Source organism: Patiria miniata, unplaced genomic scaffold, assembly GCF_015706575.1.
Source record: "Patiria miniata isolate m_02_andy unplaced genomic scaffold, ASM1570657v1 HiC_scaffold_24, whole genome shotgun sequence".
NCBI classification, from domain to species: Eukaryota; Metazoa; Echinodermata; class Asteroidea; order Valvatida; family Asterinidae; genus Patiria; species Patiria miniata.
Window position 1 is genome coordinate 14,312,236 of NW_024037063.1, and position 21,991 is coordinate 14,334,226.

At 39.0% G+C, this 21,991-nt stretch overlaps 1 pseudogene; it reads left to right on the forward strand.

Moving 5' to 3' along the window:
- Nucleotides 1-1,042: 1,042 nt before the first annotated feature.
- LOC119732448 lies at nucleotides 1,043-20,850 on the forward strand (annotated as a pseudogene).
- Nucleotides 20,851-21,991: the final 1,141 nt, after the last annotated feature.

Genomic DNA, 21,991 nt, shown 5'->3' on the forward strand with positions numbered 1-21,991 from the left:
ATTTGTGAATTCTTTCCTGTTCACCTCAGTGTGTGGGGTCATGAAGGGTGTAAAGTGTAAGGTCTACGTTAGTCTGGTTTTGGAAAAGAGCTCCGGGTCATAGGTTTGTAAGCTTCATGACGCAAATTCAAAATAGCTTCTAGCTCCCGTGGCGTGAGGGAACAATAGCTTTCTAAATTTGCATACCAATTAATGCTTATCAAGGGCTGCTTTCGCCCTGTTGTATTTGTGCGGATGTGAGTACTGGTGGGAACCGAGTACGGTGAGAATACAGGTAAGTATATGGGAGGCGTACACATGCATCATATTCATGGAATCTAAACTTATATTTTTTTTATATATCAAGATTTTTTAGACGCTAAATTTTAAATAACGAGCTCACTTTTATTAGTAATTATTTGTCTTTGTTGAAGTCTGTAGCCAATATGGCATTATGCAATCCTTGTTCGGTGTTTTGTAACAATTTCATTGAACTGGAGGATTCCCGAAATACATGGCCTGATTGTATACCGCTAAGTGTGAAATCAAATGTTTCCTTCTGTACTTAGGGACATGATGAATGTTAGAGTCGGCGTTGCTCAATGTGCAGTTTTTAATGACAATGATGTCTCTGAAATAATTAATTGCGTCTGTGTCAATTGACCAAATTTTTGGTTCTTTGTATCTTTGTATGTCTTTCATTCTTAAATGGATGTGTTTACCTTTTACTATATCTGTTTTGTATCTTGTGCCATTAATTTGTGAGAATGAAGATATTATAATTATAAGTTAATTGGCAATGCCAATAAAAGGATTTGCATTTAATTGTAAAACATTCTTGTCAGTCTGTGTATATCCACATGTGTATGGGCATGACAGAAGAACTTGATTGGATTTAACATTATTGATTTTTGATTAAAAGATATCTTATTCCACTTTACTATATCCGATACAGACCTCCACTTAAACAAAGTTATCGTTTTTTTAACAGTCTTAGGAAAAGATGACTTTGGTTGAATAAAATGTTCTTTCTTTTGTGCTTCTTTTATTGATGTCACAGAATTCAACGCAAGAACTGCGGATCCTCACTCTGTCTGGTGATTTAAATCAAGTTCAGATCAGGAGACAAGAGCCATGGCAACCAGAGGCAGAGCTAAACCAATCTTGATCTTGGCATTTCAACTGCTTCTCATTGGTGGCTTAGTCCCGTCTGTTTGTATGGAGTGGAGTGGAAGAGCAACGCTTGCCGACTATGAAGTAGCCTCCTTTGATAATCCCATCGAGGAAACAGCGACAACTCAGCTGGATCATTTTGCTGTGCACCCAGAAACGGGAGACGTGTACGTCGGCGCAGTGAATTACCTGTATAAACTGAACAAGGAGTTGAAACAGGTCACTAATGTTAGCACATGCTCGGAAGACACTTGCTTGAGTTACAATAAGGTTCTGGCGTTGCATGCTGGTATGCTTATCACTTGTGGCACTGAGCGTCCCAGTACAGATCAGTGCCAGTTGAGAAGGCTGGATGATCTAGAAGGTGATGGAAGAAGCAGGAGAGGCCAAGTTGTAGCATTTGGTACGAAATCAACAGCAAGTATCATTGTGGATAGCCCAAGCCCTCCAAGACTGTATATCGCAAATACTTATTCTACTGAGGGAGACTATCAGGACATTCAACCTATTGCAAGACGCGGGGTTCCAAGTGGCCCAGGGTTCATGTTTGCCGATACTGGGACAGATGCAGTTCAATTCACAAGTGGCTATACAGATGGTAGCAATCCATTTCCCATCAGTTATGTCAGTGTGTTTAATTGGAAAGGGTACACCTACTTTGCCACTTTCCAAAAGAAAGATTTGGCACCATTAAGTGCTCACGTTTCAAAACTAACTCGCCTCTGCCACAATACTAACAATGTTCGCTCTTACACAGAGATTATCATTGAGTGTAGAGGACCCAGTGGACTGTTCGGTTTGATACAGGCTGCTCATGTTGGACCAGCAGGCCCACATTTGAATGAGTCATTGCCATTGGATGAAGATGATCAGGTGTTATATACTGTGTTTGCAAGGGACCAACAAGCTGGAACCAGTAATAATCCAGTTCCCACGGCTGACTCTGCACTGTGTGTTTACAAGATGAGAGACATTGAAGCTGCATTCAGCGAGGCTGTCAGGGGATGAATTCAGGATGGTAATGCCTATAAAATAGGCATATTCACGTCATCAAGCTGTGGTACTCAGGTACATTATTTAATTGAGGTTTATTGCAATATTAGTTATCCTGCAAGCACGAGAGGAACACGGAATAATGTAGTGCACCGTTGAGTGGTAAGTGGGACACAAGATGCACTACAATTTTCGTGTTCCACAAGCGCGAGTGGGATAACGAATTAATATCAAGCAAACTTGAACAGTGTTGGAGGTCTCGAGGCCGGCCTCGAGGCCGATTTCTAATAATAGGAGTCAGTATTCCTCGTGTTACCAGGATACTTTTTTGTATTTTTAGAGCCATGTTGATACTTATTACATGTATAAGCACGGTTTGAAATTGAATAATTTTGCGTGGTTACAGATATACGGCCAAAACCTCTGGACTCCCTACCTCTTGCCATGATCTTAAAATTCTTCGAAGCCATTGGATTCAAATCGGATGATCCGAGAATTCATGGTCATTTTGATGAACTGAGTGATATCATGCACGCATGTTCCGTGTTGCCGTGTTGTTTGGAGCGGGATTGGCCATTGCCAGACTTTGTCTGGTACCGCGGTATTAACAGTGATAATGCGTGGACACTTATCCCGTTGTGTGGAGCGGGATTGGAACTATGCTCTGCCCGTGCGTAACGGCGGGCCGTCTGGCATTGTCTGGTCGCATCGCAGTGTTTGCTCGGCGCGCGCCTGGACAGTGCGAAGGTCGGGGGGGGGGGGGGGGGGGTTCGTAACTTTTTGGTTATGAGTGGTAAAAACCTGATTCAAAAATCAAGTTGTTGTTTATTTAATGGGGATTCCTATGATATTAAGCATTTTGATAGGTTTTGAAAATAAGATTTATAAAACATGCTAAAAGTAAATGATGTAAATCTTACAGAATAGAAACTCAAAATTTGGCCATTAATTTGGTTTTGGTCGTATCTCCAAAGGGCAAATACCTATGAGCCTGATTCAAACGCCATCGATTTTGTTGTGTAATTTGCTTTCAGTGATACAAAACTTGAGATTTCTTTCTTTAAAAATAAAATTCGCCGGACTCCCTACAAGAGGAAACCCATTGCAAGCTGTAAATTTGTAAGCCAGGCACTCCAAAACTCAGTGAATTCAACTAAAAAGATGTTAAAACACTAACATAATCTTAGCCTTGTTTTAGTGATTTATATTTTATTAAGTGATTTGATAGCTCGCCTCGGCCTTGGCCTCGGAGGTGGTGGCCTCGGCCTTGGCCTTGGCCTCGCGGTTGTGGCCTCGGCCTTGGCCTCAGAGGTTGTGGCCTCGGCCTTGGCCTCGGCTTTGGCCTCGGCCTCGGAGGTTGTGGACTCGACTACAACACTGAACTTGACACCAGTAACGATGGAACATGCACGTAGTACACAAACTTTTTGGCGGTTATTCTATTACAAGTGCATGCAGAAGGAACGGAGTGCTCATATTAGAATAGCGCAATACACAGTGTGCGATACGGACCCGGCCGTTAGGTGTAATATCACACTGTTGTTGCCATTGATCAACTCAACAGGATCAAGGAGTCAAGTTTGTTGAAGATAACAATTCATATAAAATTTCATTTTGATATTGGCAAAGGTTTTTTTCTAAATACATGAGTCTAGCTTACATAAAGCAAACAAAGCTTTAATTTTCTTCACTGAGTGCACAAATGTGTGTGAGTGTAAGAAAATATGGAAAGGTAATTCAGTTCTGTTTATTTTCTAGCCAAGTGTCAGCCCTGAGCCGTATCTCTGCAATACTGGGAACCATTACCGATATGCCACTGGGATAACTGCAGCTCCTGGCACATCAGTCGTACATCTGCCAGGCCATTTAGCGTCGTCCATTATCACCAGCACTGAATACAACCACACTGTGGCTTTCATCGGAACAACAGAAGGGCAACTTTTGAAGGTAATAAAAGTGTCAACAATATGTTCTAATTTTTTTGGCAACAAGGTGTAAATGTGTAATTCTAACCCTGAAGATGGCCTTGTTTGTTGCATAAGTTTTCTAGCAGTAAACCAGTCAGTCTCCGGTTGGGAATAGTGATGATTGAAAGACAAATCTATCTCTTCCTATATTTAAAAAAACCCCAAAAACTGAAATATCCCCAAGTAAATTGTAATGTGCTTGTGAGTAAAACCTTGAATTCATTTTTGATCCTTTGGTAAATTGTGGCTTATTTGAAAATTCACTTATGTCATTGACTTATACATGTATTCCCTACACCTTTCACAGCAATTGCACTCAATGATGCCATTTGTATCAGTTTCTGTTCCATTTGTATTTATTTTATGGGCATAAATTCAATAAAATCCAAATGTTGCCATTATGGAAAAGGATTGTCTTTTTCCCCAGGTGCACATTGAGAATCTACGAGAATGTAACACTTGATGGAGAACCAGTTATGAAAGATACAATGTTGAATGAAACTAAGGAAGAGGTGTTTGTACTCACAGAACAAAAGGTATGTGCTAAGGGATATGCATGGAGCATATTACATGTACATGTTGGAGGAGGGGTTCTACATTGAGCATCAATTTGAATCATCCTTAGTAATGGAGAACTTGATGTCTTCTGCCCGTGTAGGCGTAGTGTAGTGATAGGGACAGAATTGTGCATTTTGTAATGAAATCATGAAACTTGGCATGTGAGGTCTTCATACCATGACAACAATTTTCAGATATGGAGGCATTTCATATCTGACCCCTGGTGACCTTTGAGGGGTCAATGACCTTTGAATACTCTATTTATACCCATTGTTCTTGAAAACATCACTTTCCTATGACCTAAGTCTATGTATAGTCTTCATACAATGTAAATAACGACAAAATGCGGGACAGTTTCACAATTGACCTCTGATGACCTTCCAGAGGTCAATGACCCTTGTATTAACTGCACTAATTCTTTTAAAGGTTATTTATGCGATTTACCCTTTAAACCCCAACATTTTCAAGACCCAAGTCATAATGTTAAGTGGCTTAGCTATGAAGCGAATTTTATATGAAGGGAATTTCATATCTGACCTCTGATTGCCTTCTAGTGGTAATTAACTTTGCGTATCCTATTTATAGATAATAAGAGGATTAACTATTCAAAACACCACTTTTTTATTTCTCATATCTAAATTATGGGTATTTTTACCATGAGACGAATTTTCAGATATGTAGACATTTCATATTTGACCTCTGATGACCTTTGCGAGGTCAATAAACTTTGTACACTCTAATTGCCGTTATTTATCATGTTTAATCTTTGAAATGCCACTTTTTCATCACCACAGTGTAATTAGTGCAAATTGAGTGTATTTTAATAATGATTCTACATCGTGTCATGAACTTAGACCCAAAAGAATTGTTTTTGCATGACCTCTGATCTCAATTTTCCTTTTTAAAAGTGCAGACGCAGGCGCAACAGAATATAACAGGCACATCGGACAAGCATCACTCTGTAACAGTGACAATTGGGCTTGGTAAAACGGTTAAAAACGTGGTTATCCAAGGCCATCTGGATACAGCAGGGTGTAATAAGTACACAAGAGTGAATATTACTTTACATCATGTACATTTTCCATTACAAAACAGACCGACAGATTTCTATTCCAATCTCATTATATTGCGTCTGCCAACAAAACAAGGTGAAATGAGGTCAAAGTCACCTCACAATTGTTTGTGGGGTCTTAATTCATAACATGACTGTAAACCAATAGGTGCAATACCGTTCTTTGGCACTATTGAGGCTTGGGTCACAAAAAATGGCGTTTTGACGAATAGATATGATAAATAACGGCACCTCAGATATGCAAAGTTCATTGACTTTTTCAAGGGTATCACTATGTCAAATGTCCCCGCATCTGAAAATTCTTTTCATGGCACAAAGAGTAAAGTTTTAGACTTTGGTCATGAAAAGAGTGGCATTTACAATCGTGTAAATCTTATTAATATCCATATGTAGGCTATGGTTTTACAAAGGTCATGACCTCTCGTAAGGTCACCATAGGTTAAATATGAAATGACCTAAATATGAAAATTCTCTTTATAGCATTAACACCTTTCATTTAGACATGAATCGTGAATAAAAGATGGGGTTCAAAGAATAAATCTTACAAATAGCTATAAACAGGTTTACAATGGTCATCGACCTCTCAAAGGTCACCAGAGGTCAGATATGAGTTTTTCCCACATCTGATCAATATTTTCATTGTATGAAGACCTATGATGTAGACATTGGTCATAGGAAAGTGAATTTTTAAAAAACAACAGTTATGAATAGAGTATATGTTTCATTGACCTATCAAATGTCACCAGAGGTCCAATATGAAAGGCTCTATATCTAAAAATGTTCTTCATGGCATAAAGAACACACATGCGAAGTTTCATGCTTTTATCACAATATGCACAATCCATTAGCATATTGGGGCTATGCCACACCACTATTATAGTTGCGTTCCCACTCTTCCCTGTGCTCCTAGACAAATTTTTGTTTTTTTCTCTTTGAATAAATTTGCAACTCTCTTATTTTTCTTTTTCATTTTGACGTCTGCCACCCTTTGAATAAACGTTTGTTTGGGCACAAACAGGCGCGAGCAGCCGGTTCCCGGTCCGTAAATTATCAATACTGATTGTGGGGCGTGAACCAACCTACCCAGCGAAAACAGAATTGTTGAGCAGCCTACAATTACAAATTGTAAAGTAATAACTAAACATAGGCCGATTTTGTTTTGGTCAATGTCTCATTCAAAAATGAATAACTCTTGTACTGCTAGAAAACTAGCAATTTAGAAAAGGAATCAATTTTTCAGAATGAAACTTGAAAAAAGCACGGGGAACGATCATAAGACCATTGGGATTTAGTTATCGAAAGCTTTTCGCCCCAAATTTGAGAAGAGCAAATCTTTATCTATTTCAGAAAACTTTAATGTGTGTTTCCTTTTTTTTATGCTGCCTTAAGCTGATCAAGATGCGTGTTGAGAATTGTGGTCGGTACACAACCTGTGAGACGTGTATCGGGACTGATGCAGGGAATGATGGAGACCCATGCTGTGGATGGTGCACTCTGGAAAGAAGGTTAGTCTCAGGCGATGTTTCTCTTAGTTGTATAGCTACATGTATGTTGCCTTATTACATGGTGTGTCCAAAAAAATCCCCAGATGCATAATGTAAATTATAAAAACTCTAATACATACTTTCAAATAAGTGCAGATCATTTGAAACACACACACACGATATGTGTATCCTTGTGGAATCATTTCTTTGTTCTCGTGCACTAAAATTTTGAGTTTGAAAAAATAATTTCAAAATGCTCCTATTTTAACATAAATTATTTCCTTACATAAAATACTTCAATTTGCGGCGGATCAACACACCTTGGAAGTTCCTAGTTTTTGAGTAAGATCCATATTTCTATTTCGTGATAACCTTGTGGAGACCTGTGCACCTGTAGAAATATTTTGTTCGCTATTATACACAATGTCATGTCTCCACTAGGGTACCGTGTATCTGATCACCAATGCGTCCTCTTTCCAATGATACCTTTATAATGTGTCTGTGGCCACGGATGACTGAGCATTCATTCTGTCATGAGTCAAAACCTGCACTGAGCCAAGTTTTACCTGGCTAAGACTGCTGGCTGGTTTGATATGCGACGTTGTGCAGAGCTATGAATGGAAAGGGGTGGTGGTCATGTTGAAGGCATGTGGCCATGAGGGGTTACTTCAACAATGAGAGTGGGTAAATTACTGTGTCAAAATTCAATAACTTATTTTAAAGAAAAGGAAGTCTTCTTTCTAGAAATTAAGAAGTTCCATATGCCCAGAGTACCAGTTATTAGGCTGACCCTTTTGCACAAACCCAGTACAGGTTTTGACCCTTGACAAAGTAACAAAGAATGCTTAGTAATCCGTGGCCACAGACACACAATCAAGGTATTATTGGAAAGAGGACACATTGGTGTTTCACATGATCTTTAACTTATTTGAAAATAGTTATTAGATTAAGTTACATTTACATCTAGGTTTCCCTTTTTTTGACACACCCTGTATTAGTCATTCAAGAAATGTTATCTGTTAATGAATGGTATGCATATGCCATTCTCATGTGTAGGGGCCGTCCAAAAAGTACGTACACACAAAGGGGGTCTCAATGTCTAGGCCTGATAGGCCCTAGGTGATAAGATCGTGCCTTCGATGACAAAAGCATGTCATTGGGCACACAGTCAGAGTACATGTATGTCGTGAGAAAGATATTTGGCTATAGTGTCATCGCAGATTTGTCCTTTAAAAAAAGTATAGGTAAAATAACAAGCAATGGCAGCCAATTTGAAAATTTTGAAAATTGCTTGTTATTCTACCTGTAATGGCTTATAGCCAAATTTCTAAAGATATTCTCTGATTGTGTGCCAAATGCCATGTTAGTGTCATCAGAGGCACAATTCCCCCAAATATTTACCCTTTCTGCCCACTACAGATGATGCTGTCGCTTGGGGATAATCTTCAACAACTTTTTTTCCGGAAGTTGCAATTGTTTACTTTTTCTTTAGATCAACAGTACACTGGTGATGCACTGGAAATGTTTAAAATCCTGAAATAAAACAGTAACACCTTATTTTGTTTGATCCCATTCCATCAAGGTGCACCCGATACCATGACTGTCGACTTCAGGATGTGTCGACTCGTTGGTTGGCCTACAACGATGCACAGTGCATTGAAATCAGTCAAGTCATTCCCCATAACAGCCTGCCATTCATGCTGACTGATCAGCAGGTACAGTCACCGAATCCGTTGAGAAATTTTCCTGTTCTAATTTCCCCAACTTTATATGGTATCAGGGCTATATTTTTGTCCCGCTGAAGTAGAATCCTACTCGGAATCCTACTGCTTCTCTGAAAGCAAAGCACAGACCAATGGAAGTGATTCTTAACCAGTTGCAACAAGGGCCATCATTGACTAGTTGTTGGTTTGTGATGTAATTTACACATGCCTCTCTTACGGAAGCGTTAAAAGGACATAATACAAAAAAAAAAATAAGTCATAATTATGACTTATATCTCATAATTATGACTTATTATTAAGTCATTGTTATCAAATATAAATCATAACTATGACTTAATAATAAGTCATAAACATGAGATAATAGTCATGACTATGATTTAACAATTACTAAGTCGTAATTATGAGATATATATCATAATTTTGACTTAATACTAAGTCATTATTTTAATACTAAGTCATAAATATGAGTTATTTTAATTTTTTTTTTAGTTTGTATTTTGGCCCTTTAACGCTTCCGTACTCTTTAGTTAAACAGTGGTAAATAAGTTATCATAACATTTCTGGTACATGGTTCCCTGCTTTGCATTGTGATGCATGCAGCTGTTTTTACCACTGATACCACTGATGCTACCAAACTCATTTGGTTGCAGTCGACTAGATTTGTCCAACCATCGTTGACTAACCAGCATTCGATCAGATTCAGATGAACTGTGGTTATAGCTACAGGTGCACGTTAAAACCTGCTCCAAAGTTCCTGTTTCTGGCTTAGTTGTATCTCTTCGCTTTGAACACATAGATAATGTTGACAGTGCAGCAGTTACCAGATCTGCTTGATGGCGAGCATTATGTGTGTAGGTTTGGTGATCAGTTCAGCAGCCAAGCAACCAACTACAATGGAGATAGCTTCGATTGCAGGACACCACCAGCAAACAACATACCTGCAATACCAAGTGGAGGCAAGTTAAACGCACACGGTGCAGCTGTAAACTTATTGCCATTGTTGACTTCACAATGCACGCTTTCATAATTTACTCATCATTACACCATGTATTGCATTTTATTTGCTTTCTTGGTCATTCAGAAGACTATGTGACAGTTACACTGAGCGTCATGTCTTCAGAGACAGGTGTGGACTTTGTCCATATCGACTTCAGCTTCTACGAGTGTGACACCCACAAAAGGTAAGTATTTATGTTGTACATACTGGTCATTCTTCAGTGAGTGTCTACTTTCATGTCCCGCCACTTTCAGGCACTATCAGTCGAAAAAAATTAGTATGAAAATTTGATTATCAAGCGGTAAAAGTTAACTTTAACATGATTCTGATGATATGCAGTGTTACAAACTCTTTAAAATAATAGACAAGATGCTCATTCTTTGCAATACCCCCTGAAAAACCACTCAACACGCATGTCCCACGGTATTCCTCAAAATGTCCCCATGTACCATGATTTAAGTAAACAACTGAAAAGGTTGATTAAACCACTAAAAGTCAAGTAATATTAGTCTCCTTCAAGTGTGAAATTAAAAGTTGCATCAATTAATTGCAGGAAGTATGAGCTTTTAAGGATGAAAAACAAAACGACCGTGTCCCTGCATTTTTGATTATCTCCGTCACAATATTTTGGAACACCATATCTGGTAGAACAATGACGTAAACAAGATTTTTTTGTCATTTTTGGGGTTTCTTTTTCAGCTGTGTGTCCTGTGTTGGTAGTCGCTGGGCCTGTAATTGGTGTTTGTTTGAAAACACATGTACACATGACAACTCCACGTGCTCCAATCCGAATGAGATCATCGTAACAGGACAATATGTAAGTCCAGGTTATTGTAAAATAGAATGAACATGTGGTAAAGTTGTTTTAGCTATTTGATATCATCAATAACTATTGGTAATATAATTTCATTTTGTGGGAATGCAACCAAGGATCCCAAAACGCTCTCAATGCAGAAAGTCTGAAGCCACTACACAAGATGCAGTCATCATAATATACATTTGTCTATTTTCTTCCGTTTTCTCACATAGGCTATTCTTAGCATGTTCAAATGTAGTTTAAAGACAAGCTTTACGTACAATAAACAAGCATAATGATGAAGTCTTCCGATAATATTCTCCAAAAGTTGGTTCTGTCCAATTTGATCAAATATCTGTATCGATCATAGAGGTACGTATGTTAAGTGTTAAGAAAATACAAGGTTCATATTGAAAAGGTCAACATTAAAGTGTCGTTCCTGGACCATCGTAAATTCAGTGTAAGGTTCTAAAAGCCACCACCTTTCCAAGACATATATTTTCTTGTGATTTCGCCAGAGTCGAGGAACTGCAATGCAAGGACCAGACTCATGCAAGCCTCAGCTCCAACCCCAACGTGGTGAAGTGCTGGTCCCTAATGACATCAATAGGCAGATTGTTGTGGCTGTTGACAACCCTCCAGATGCAGCAGAGGTAAGTACAACTCGGTCAACAAAGAGAAACTTCTGTAAACATAAAGCAAATGATTACCAAGACACGTGGTACCTATTTGTTGCTAAAGCTGTAAGGTTATGAAGAAAGTTGTGCCTACTACATAGCGAAAACGATTTGCTTACTTTTAGCTGAAAAAGCACGTGGACATTTATGTAATGGTGGACATTTCTATCATGGTATCAAGATTTTAAGCAAATTATGCTTCTTCTAAAAATACATGCTTTTTTCTTTACATACTGCTTACAGACGTGAAATGAAAAAAGCTGCAAAAACTGATAATTAAGTGCTAAGAAGCGCAATACAAAACCTAAAAATGAAAACACCAGGGACTTATTCCTACAATATTGTGCATTACTTAAGATAGAGAAATAGATTTTCAGCCTTGAAATCAAGCTCGTGAAGGAATCATTGTGTTGTATTTTGTTTCTTGCAGAGTTTTCAGTGCAGCCTGGATGTAGAGGGATCTACCCAGAGTGTAGCTGCAACTCGTGTTCATTCAACTTTGACCTGTGGCATGAAAGCGGTGAAGAAGTTTTGCTCTCTCTCATTTATCTTGAGCACAGTGTTGTAGCCAAGTTGTATTCTATTTCCCAGTCAGTTACATGAAAACGAAAGGTTTTACGAGGTCTGCACCGGTCAAGTGGATCAAGCACAGACTTGACTTGTGCTCTGGCTCAAACCATATAATGAATCTTAAGAGACCCGCTTCAGTTAAAAACAGGAGCTAGGGCTTGATGTTTGGATACTAACAGTGTCTTTCTGAAAGAAACACATTTGTAGGAGACACGCAAACATGACTTTTATTTGTGCTCTACTAGCTGGCTTCACTGAGTCAGACTTTATTTCTTTTTTTATATAATATCTTCATGGTCTTTAACATTTTTCTTGTTAGTTAATCTTCTAACGAATGTCATATATACATTTGCCATATTGATGAAACTCTTTATATTTTTTTTCCGTTGTTTACCACTGCAGTACGCTTACACAGCCGCTGATCAAGAATTGAATGCATTTCTGACACTACAGTGGACAGACAGCGATAATGTCATGCACACCCTGGATGACAGATATAATTTCACAGGTCAGAGTTCAGAGGGTCAACATGCGACCTATCAGTGATCTTGATTTATAAATGATCCATGGTACATTACTGAACCCCAATCTCATTTGTTTGAACTGATAACCCATCCGAAATACATGCACAGTCTGATCGAAGCCTAGATCGGTAAGGAAACACATGGGCCTAACGTACATAGTTTACAATTCTCGATTTTGAGATTGAATTGTTGTTTGAGAACCGCAGTGGGTTTTATCTCCGGACCTTTGTTGTTGTGTTTCTTAAATAGTGACGCTGTACAAGTGTGAGGTCTTGCGTCCTGACTGTAGCCGTTGCATTTCTAACGAAACTACCCGTGCTGAGCTGGGATGCATGTGGTGTGGGGATACCTGTGGGGTGATCGAGAGCACTGTGTGCATGACAGCTGATGAGAAGGTCACTCGGAATAATACCATCAACTGCCCTGATCCTATACTGAAACAGGTACGTCTGTGGACCAGTGGAAATCAATATGCAATTGACATTGCCTGGTGGGAAATATGAGTACAGCTAATTAATAGAGTTTTAACTCCTCAATTCTCAGAAATCTTTTGGACTGGGTGCAGTCATAATGATCTTACTGGTAAATGCAATGGAATTTCGGCCATGAGTTCTTAATGCATAGCATGAAAAGACTCCATGAGAATAAGCAAATAATTGAGAGCGTTTTGCATAATACAGAGATACATGTACGCATAACACTTAAATTGTAACGGTGAACCTAAAACCTTAGTTTGATTAGCACTGTTCTTTGCTGTACGAGATTGCTGTACAAGAGCTGGGAAGAACGTTTTGGGTTTTTTTTGGTTGGGGTGCGATTGAGATGTTCAGTGATTTTGTTTTCTCTTTTGTGTCAATTTCTGTAGGTGTATCCGCTATTTGGACCCACCGAAGGGAACACTCTACTGACTGTGTCTGGGACTGACATAGGACTGCAATACAGTGACATCCTAGAAGTGAAAGTCGGAGGCCAAAATTGTGCTTTGGATGAGTACCAGTACAGCACTGGAAACAGGTAATTAGTGTCTTGAAGAAACCATCATCAGTGCTTGAGAGAAGCTTGGGGAATCAAAAAGATAGAAGCAAAAGTACCTGGTGTTGCTAGAGTTAGCTGTCTTCTTCTTGGACGTTGTTTAAGACGAACCTTGTAATATGAGAGGATATTTCCTTTGCAAGGTTTCAAAATTGTAGCGTGACACCAAATTAATTTAAGATACATTTTACCAACCAAACCTTAACTTAAAGTAAAATCAAGGAATCGTTTGATAATTTGACCCGCAGATGAATGGAAACTTGTCCATATTTAATGATTTGAAATCAAAGCTGTTTAACGTAGTAAACTATGGTAGGCTTCAAAACTTCGTATGGTAAATTGATACTGCTGTCATCAAAGTTGCCAGCAATCTCCCATCAGCTGTGCAGGAAAGCTTGCCAATGTTCCAAATGTTTGCTGGAATGGAATGCACCAAATATCAGGTATAGAAGGCTTCCCCTAGTTTCTAGTTCATTTCCAAACCCATCACACTCATATTTTGGTCCTTGAATATTAAATGCAGTGTCAGCTGTCGTACGCTAGGAGAGACTGCAACACGCAGGCGACGCGATGTGACACCACCATCCCTGCAAATGAGAATTACTGGCAGAGATGGATCGATGCAGACTAGCCAGGGAAACGTGACCTTTGAATACAAGGTAAAATAATATGACTCGACTTCTTCTTCACAGTTGCCAGATTTTGCCTCACAAAGTCATATTTTTTACCAGTCTGAGACAAATAAGGACTTAAAATAATAAGCATATTTGGGCTCATGCATGTTCAGAGATTTTGCTTTTCACAGTTTGATTAAAAAAAGCAAGGCGGTCTGACTTTAAAATTTCACGGGCCTTAACCCTGCGCAGCGTTTACAAAAAAACTTTGCAACAACTCGTCAACTGCTGCCCTTTGGGCAGCAGGTACTTTCCTGCACTACGCAAGGTCCTATTCATAGCAATACAACAAAAAGCCACGTGCCAGACAGCGTCCAGACAGTTGCCAGACAGTGCGCTGGAAAGATAATTGACTGGCGGCTGTGGTATGCAGTTATGAAGGGAGATAACTGTGTCAAGTTACAGGTCTTTGTTGCTGTTTCAATGAGACTTGGCAGGAGGTCTGGTCGAAAGTTTGTTGACACGGCCTGGGTGTAGCCCGGCTGCAAAGTTCATTGAACCAGCTGATTTGGCAAGGGGGAGTCTATTGTCTTGGGGAGTCAGGTTGGCGTAGCGGTACTTTCCACGCCTTCCACCGCTGTGACCAGGGTTCGAATCCTGCCTGGGCCAATATGTGGATTGAGTTTTCAGGCCCTACCTGATTCCGTTGGTTTTCCTCAGAATATTCCTCTGGGCTTTTCCTCCCACTTCTAATACTGTAATTTCTTCTCATTATTTTCTCTCTTCAGGTTTCTTCAGGCTTTTGAGCTACAGTGCTTAGGGCACTTTTGAGGAATCCTTGGTTTCATTACCAGAACTAAAAAAAAAAAATATCTGTTTTCCTGTGTGGTAGACTTGACATTTGAGGCCTTAAACACCATTTTTCGACAATTTGTTGACTCCCAGAATCCAATGATCGATGACATCAATCCCAAGATGGGTCCACAATCTGGTGGCACTAGGCTGACAATCTCCGGCCAATCTCTGGATGCTTGGAGGAACATTGAAGTGTTTATAGATGATATACCGTGTGTTGTTGACAGGCGAGTAAAACCCATACTTCAGCCGTATCTGTGATTTTTCTCATTTTTCCTTGACCAACTTGCACAAGTAAGTGGACTTTTTCAAAGGAATCTGACGGCTAAAATAATGGTGGGGCTTAGACAAATTTTTAGATAACATCTTTAGCTTAAGAAGGGACTAATTCGGGAGCTCTATTTCCAATTTTTGACTGACGAGTGTTGTTGTTTTACTTGAACAAGATCCCAAATTTCGTCTTTCCAAAGACATACCGTCTTTGGCCTTCATTATGTCTTGATTCCAACACTTAAGCATACGGCTCGTTTGACATTTGGTTTTCTTTGCACGGAGAGTTTTAAAGGTTATAAACATTACACTTTCCCCACTGCTTGATACAGAGCGAGAGTCACTGATGACAGTATAATCTGTATCACATCCCGTACTGACAAAATCGGTTCTTGGATAGTGAATGTCTCACTTGATGAAGCAGAAAGATTCTCAACGGCCAACTATACATACACCGTGGATCCAGATGTGGAGGAAATCAATCCATCTACCAGTGTCTTAGCGTAAGTTTCAGTTTATTTCCATTTTCACCTCAAAGCAAATCAAAAAAGAGAAGAATTAATTAAATTTGCCATACGTTTGTGCTTGTGCTTGTGCTTTGTTTATTGTATTTATTCTTAAGGAAGTGAAAGATTTCCAGTCTGATTTATAATTATTCAGTCATTAAAATTTCTTATATCTGGAATGAATCGAATCAGTGGTGGTCGAGAGCTGACAGTCAACGGATCTGGCTTCTCAATCATTCAACAACCGCAGATAGTCATCACTTACGGGGATAATGAACAGGAGTTTGTCGGGGTAAGCAACTGATGTATAAAAAATACAAACCCAAATGTGAAGTTTGCTTGATGGAAAATTACAACTCATAATGTACTAAAGTGAAATTTGCAGTGTTTAGATGTGTCAATTTATTTTGTGTAGAATTACATTTCCTGAGTACTATTTCTGACACTGGCAGAAAAATGTATCACAGCGAGATTAATTTTATAAAACAAATGTGTACTTGATTTCAGAACTGTAGCGTGACAAGTGATGACAAAATGATCTGCACTTCACCAGAAATCAATATTCCAAATCTAGTCCTGGATGCGGACACCAGCGTGAACGTAACCACTGGGTTTATCATGGATGCCGTGGAAGCCCTCCGAACCTGGTGCTCTGTCGACCAAAATGATGGCTGTACACCTCTGGAGTACTTCCAGAATCCTGAATACTATCCCTTCAATGATCCTGCGTATGGAAATAGGGATGGCATTGAGCAGCAAGCAGGGCCTGATCTGACTATTAAGGTCAGTTGCATTTTGTGAAAGTGTGCTTCTAACCTCATGTGCATGATGCTGGAGTTTTACAGATCAATATAAATCAATTAATATTGTATACATTTCCACTCAGGGAGCGAGACTGAATCAAGCGATAACAAATGAAGAGGTAACGGTCTACGTCGGGAAGTCCCTGTGTACAGCTGTGATTGTGGGTGCGGGTGCTCTGTCATGCAAATTACCTGAAGAGGCGCCAGCTGCTGGTGATTACCTAGGCATGAATACAACGAAGGGTCTACCTGTTGTTTGGGTAATGTTCAAATTCATACCCTGACACAAAAGTTGAAAGACTGTTGTTTACTTGAAGCATTGCTGTAATCTAGTCCATCACAATTCCAATCATCCAGCCTAAAGTCGTCAAAAACCATTTGAATTAACAGTTTGCACTGTGGCTTCACCAGCATTAGGGCACACAAAGCCAACTGTTCTTTATATATGACTTGACTTCCAAACCTTAACTGACTGAATTCAAATCTCCCGCACTCTGCAGGGGAGTTGTGTGAATGGAATGTAAGGTCATAGGTCAACTGCCAAATATCCAAAGAACTAACCAAAACGTGGTGTACATTTGGTGCCATGCTTGACAACCAACTTTATCTGGTGCATGTTTGGTGCAGTGTTCAAAGAACTAACAAAATGTGGTTTATATTTGGTGCCTTGCTTTGAGAACCAACTAAATGTGGTGTACTTTTGGTGTTTGTACATTATGGCTAAGATTTTTGGGTGTATGTTTGGTGTAGTCACATCATTTGCGTAAAGCTGGTGCACAATTGGTGTACACCACATGTACACCAAAACTACACCAAATAAAGAGGTGCACACCCCAATTGGGTGAGGGCTCACAAACTGGTTTGTACACAAACATGAGGACAGTAACATACACTCATCATGTAACTCATTTAACAATACTGTAATATAATTACGTAACTTATTTAAGAAGACTATGCCGTCCACTGCTCTTCAGTTATCTGGAGCGCTAGCGCCTCGACCCCATGCATGGTCTGGAGCATCGAACTCGTAAAGTAGCCTGTTAGTAATTCTGCAGGTTGCTGGTTCGAGTCCAGCCTGGGGTTGAGGTGTGTGTGTCCTTGGGCAAGGCACTTTGTCAGTCATTGCTTCTGCCCGCCCAGGGGTAAATTGGATACCTGTGAGAGGAGAGGTAGTTAATGTGATTGATAGTAGCAGCTTTGCGTCGAAAAGGCAGCAGCATCTCATGGTCAGTTGTGGTCAATGGCGCTGACATGGGGGTCCTTTACACCCCATTCCCCTTCCACTCTTCCACATGAGGCATAGAAAGGGATGGGCAATCAAGGGCCATTTCCATGAAATTTATGCCATAATCAGGCAATGATGATCAGGCAATTGGGATAACTAGTAAGCCTTATTCTTACTATTGAGGTTATTTGACACCACTGTCCAAACTCTTCCTTTATTTTTGTCTGTAAATTTCAACCAGGTGATTCATGGAAACACACTATCCTTCAACATTGGTTACTTCCAGTACTCCTACAACAGCGAACCTTCTCTACTTATACCACTTGTATGCTCAGTCAGTGCTTGTGTGCTGTTGTTGGTTGTGTTGCTAGCTGCGGTCCTGTACAAGAAGCACAAGCGATCGCAGAAAGTGGCAGACTTGCCAATAGAAGATATCGGCAACCAGCAGAAACAACTAGCTGATGATATGAGAACAGGTATTTTGCTATTCAAGAAAGAATGTGATTTTGTTGAAAATGTGGCTGGAATTTTTGTTTTAGTTTTTAGGGAGGAAATTCCAAAATGTGTTTAGTCCTCAGTATTGTCACTTGTCTGAATTCCGTCGTTAAGGCCAAAAAAAAGTCTCCGGTTTCTGGTATGGAGCTTGCCCCAAAAGTGGTGCGGCGACGCGGCTTTTTTTTTTTTACCTGGTTTTTTTTTTTTTGGCTTCAAATGTCGGCTTATGACTGCAAATGGTGCCCGACTAAACTTAGTGCAAATATATGGGAGTCCAGAGAGGCCACATAAAGCTTATTCTCGATCATAACCCCATCTAAAAACACGTTAAAATTGTGCAGCAGCAGAATTCCAGTTAAACCAGTGAGTTTGGCGGTTTTGAGACATCATCTTTTATTGAAAAAAAAACTTTTTCATTTTGCCGACGCGCATGGCTACTGCGACGCGCACTCATACCAGAAACCGGAGACTTTTTTTGGGCCTAAGGTGAAGTAATTTTAATATGCTGTGACAGAAAATAAAATGTATGTGAGTTTGTTTCTGCATTCAATAGGGGACGTTGAACAGTGGAGGACAAAAGGGTTTCCAATTCCCGAAAGGTTCCCAATTTAGAATCGTGTACAAAACGATTACAAGGTCTTCCTAAAAAGTTCAAACAAAAGAGGGAAAATAGGGGGTCCCCGATTGCAGGCAAATACACACTTGTTTGTGGGGGTGAGCTTGTCTTACATACGCAGTGTGGACTTCCGAACAAAAGACGTCCACATAATGTAGGTAGCACCGACGTTGTGTGGACTTACCCCACGTCCACACAGTGTTTCCCCATTTCTGGAAAACAGGTTTAGAGGCATTTTTGGGTTAGGTTTATCTGTAGCAGAATGAAGAGAAACACTAAAGGGAATCATAGAAAAAAAATTGGGTTGAAAGAGTTTTCACAGTTTGAGAAAAATGAGTTTTTTCACTGGTTTTTCTTAACTACACGAAAGCAATGGAAAGTCCACACTAGTCATGTGAAACAAGTATGGGTGTGGGTGTGTGTGTGTGTGATATAAGAGAATTTCAACTCCCCCCCCCCATTTTTTTTTATTTATTTGAAATTTAGCTGGTCGAAACTTGCAAACCTTCAAAATTTTCCATATTATTCACGAAAAATATCTTGTTGAAGCTTATCTTTTCATGTACTGTTTAAAAAAATACCGCTTTAGCGAAACTTTTCATACACTATTTAGACATGGTGAGTTTGTTGTCCATATGTTTGTGTTTTAGAAATCGAGGGTGTCTTCATTCTCAGAGGCAAATGTTTTTATTAATCGGATTATTTAAGGCTCTGTGTGGCCTACTTATGAAAGTCAAGCCAGGGCACTTGCATTGTGCTGATGGCAGAAATGAATATCGTTTGATTTGGTAAATTTGACTTATGTTTTTTTTATATGCATTCTTTGTTCACAGATAGTGGAAGCCTGTAAAGATCATGAGGCTTGTCACAATGAGCATCTTCCCTACAAGCTGGTTGAGGTGGAGACTATCCTTGATAATCAAGACTGCGACGCAGAGGAAGTTGGTAAAATGACTCACAAAGCCTAACCATGGCGATTGATACACGATTTTGGAGACAACAGTATGAAGACCTGAAAGAAGGAGTTTTTATTACACATCATATTTATCCAGAATTTAGACCTGAAATGTGCTATTTTTATTAACCGGCATATTTACTCAGAATGTTTTTTAAATGTAAGATTATTTTATTTTTGATCTGCTCTTTGTATTGTAATGTTGATGACCAAACCAAAAAAAGGGTTCATTGTTGCTTTTTGGCAGAGAATTTTTTATTTTTTATTGCAATGTTAGTGATGCAGACAATAGAAGATTCATGTCTATATATTGCATTAGTATTCGGATATATGCATCTGTATTCAGATATTTACTTTACACAGGTACATAACCGAGCCTAATTTGAGAACTTACATGCCAAGTTATTCAAAAGCCTTAAATTGATGATATCTAAGGCAACAAACATTGACAATATATGAATACATTTTCATAGGTTTTCTCCTTATCATTTAACTAGCAGTTAATTATGCGTGCTTGTCTTGCTGTTTGAAATATATATTTGCAAACTATTATACGGTATAAATAATTTTGTGAAAGACACATGCCATTCAATTTATGTCCTGGTCCTTTATACTTAAAAAAACTATCTCTGATAAAACTGAAATTTAAATGTTAAATTTATGTCGTTATTAACTAGAATGAACTCCCCTTATTTTACTGCCAGCTTATTGTTATGGTGAAGTACAACCCACATTTCGAAATGTATAGTATATTTCACCTTCCAAAAAAATGTTTAAAACAAGAGTCTATGTGGGGGGTCTCATACTGTTATAATTTGATGAGATAACTTTTGACACTTTTTACAAACATCTTAGAGAACATGTATGTGAAATGGTTGTGCAACGTATCGTGTGGTGATAAGACGTCATTAATTCAAGTAATTTACATATTCATTTATTTAAATAAATGATTTATATTGAGCATATGTAATGAAATGTATATTTTTGCATTGGGAAAATGATGTCTTTTTACTAAAATATTATTCAATTCCTTGTTTATATACATCTGCTCTATTTTTATAATACACAGAATATTTGTATTTTTAGAACCTGCAATGATACTTAAAATTTATGGTGACTTAATGGCGACTTCATTTAAAGTCAGTTTGTTTGGAATTTGTAAGTAAATAGCAAAAAATAATGGTTGAAAGTACAATCAATGTCGGTGCTTTACTATTGATGAAGATAATTGAAAACCTTGTTTTTTTTCATGTTTATGAACTGCCACTTTGGAGCACAATGATGACCTGTGATCATGATGACTCCCTGAACAAGATGAATCGATATTTTCATTCAGATACAATTTGTCCAGTCAAATTGAAAAACATTTTTTTTTCACTTGCGCCAAAAGTCTCTTGCTCTTGAACCGGCCCATTATTCAGATAAGCATGAGCCATACTTAATTGCGGCGGGGTTCAAACGTTCATACCGAACAGTACTACCTTGTATATTGTGTAAGCCAATTCACGCTGAAATAAAATTTGAAGAATCGCCAGAAGCGATTTATGTTTGTCATTATTATGTAACAAACACATCCTGACTATATGACTCGGCATTGGGCGCCTATGCCAGGTCAGGATAGGCTGAGATTAATGTTTGAAACAAACGTGGGCCAAACTTTATTTGGTATCGATACCATAATATTGTTTGCAGCCTTTTGGGATCGATTTTCACTGCACTATACTTTTGACCAATCATCATCAACGTGTCTTGTAGTTTACGTCACCGACATGTCGTGCGTGTACAGTTTATTTCAACCTCGTTCCCAGTAGCAGGAAAGCAGTCAATGTTTCGCTCGTCCTCACTGCAATAACCAAGGGTGCTTGGATCTCCCCTTTTTGACCACTCATCAGAAAGATTAATTGCCTGGAATTAGTGACCAGAGGTCAACACTTCCGCGTGCACACGATGACTAAATTGTTCCTGTATTAAGCATGGCGGTAACACTGCTTGTGAAGTACTAGCCTACCCACAATGCTTGCGAAGTCCTCATTTCCTTCCCACAACTGTGACAAGTGTCAAGTGTCAATATACTTATGTAGGAGAAGATCAGACATTCCACTGAAA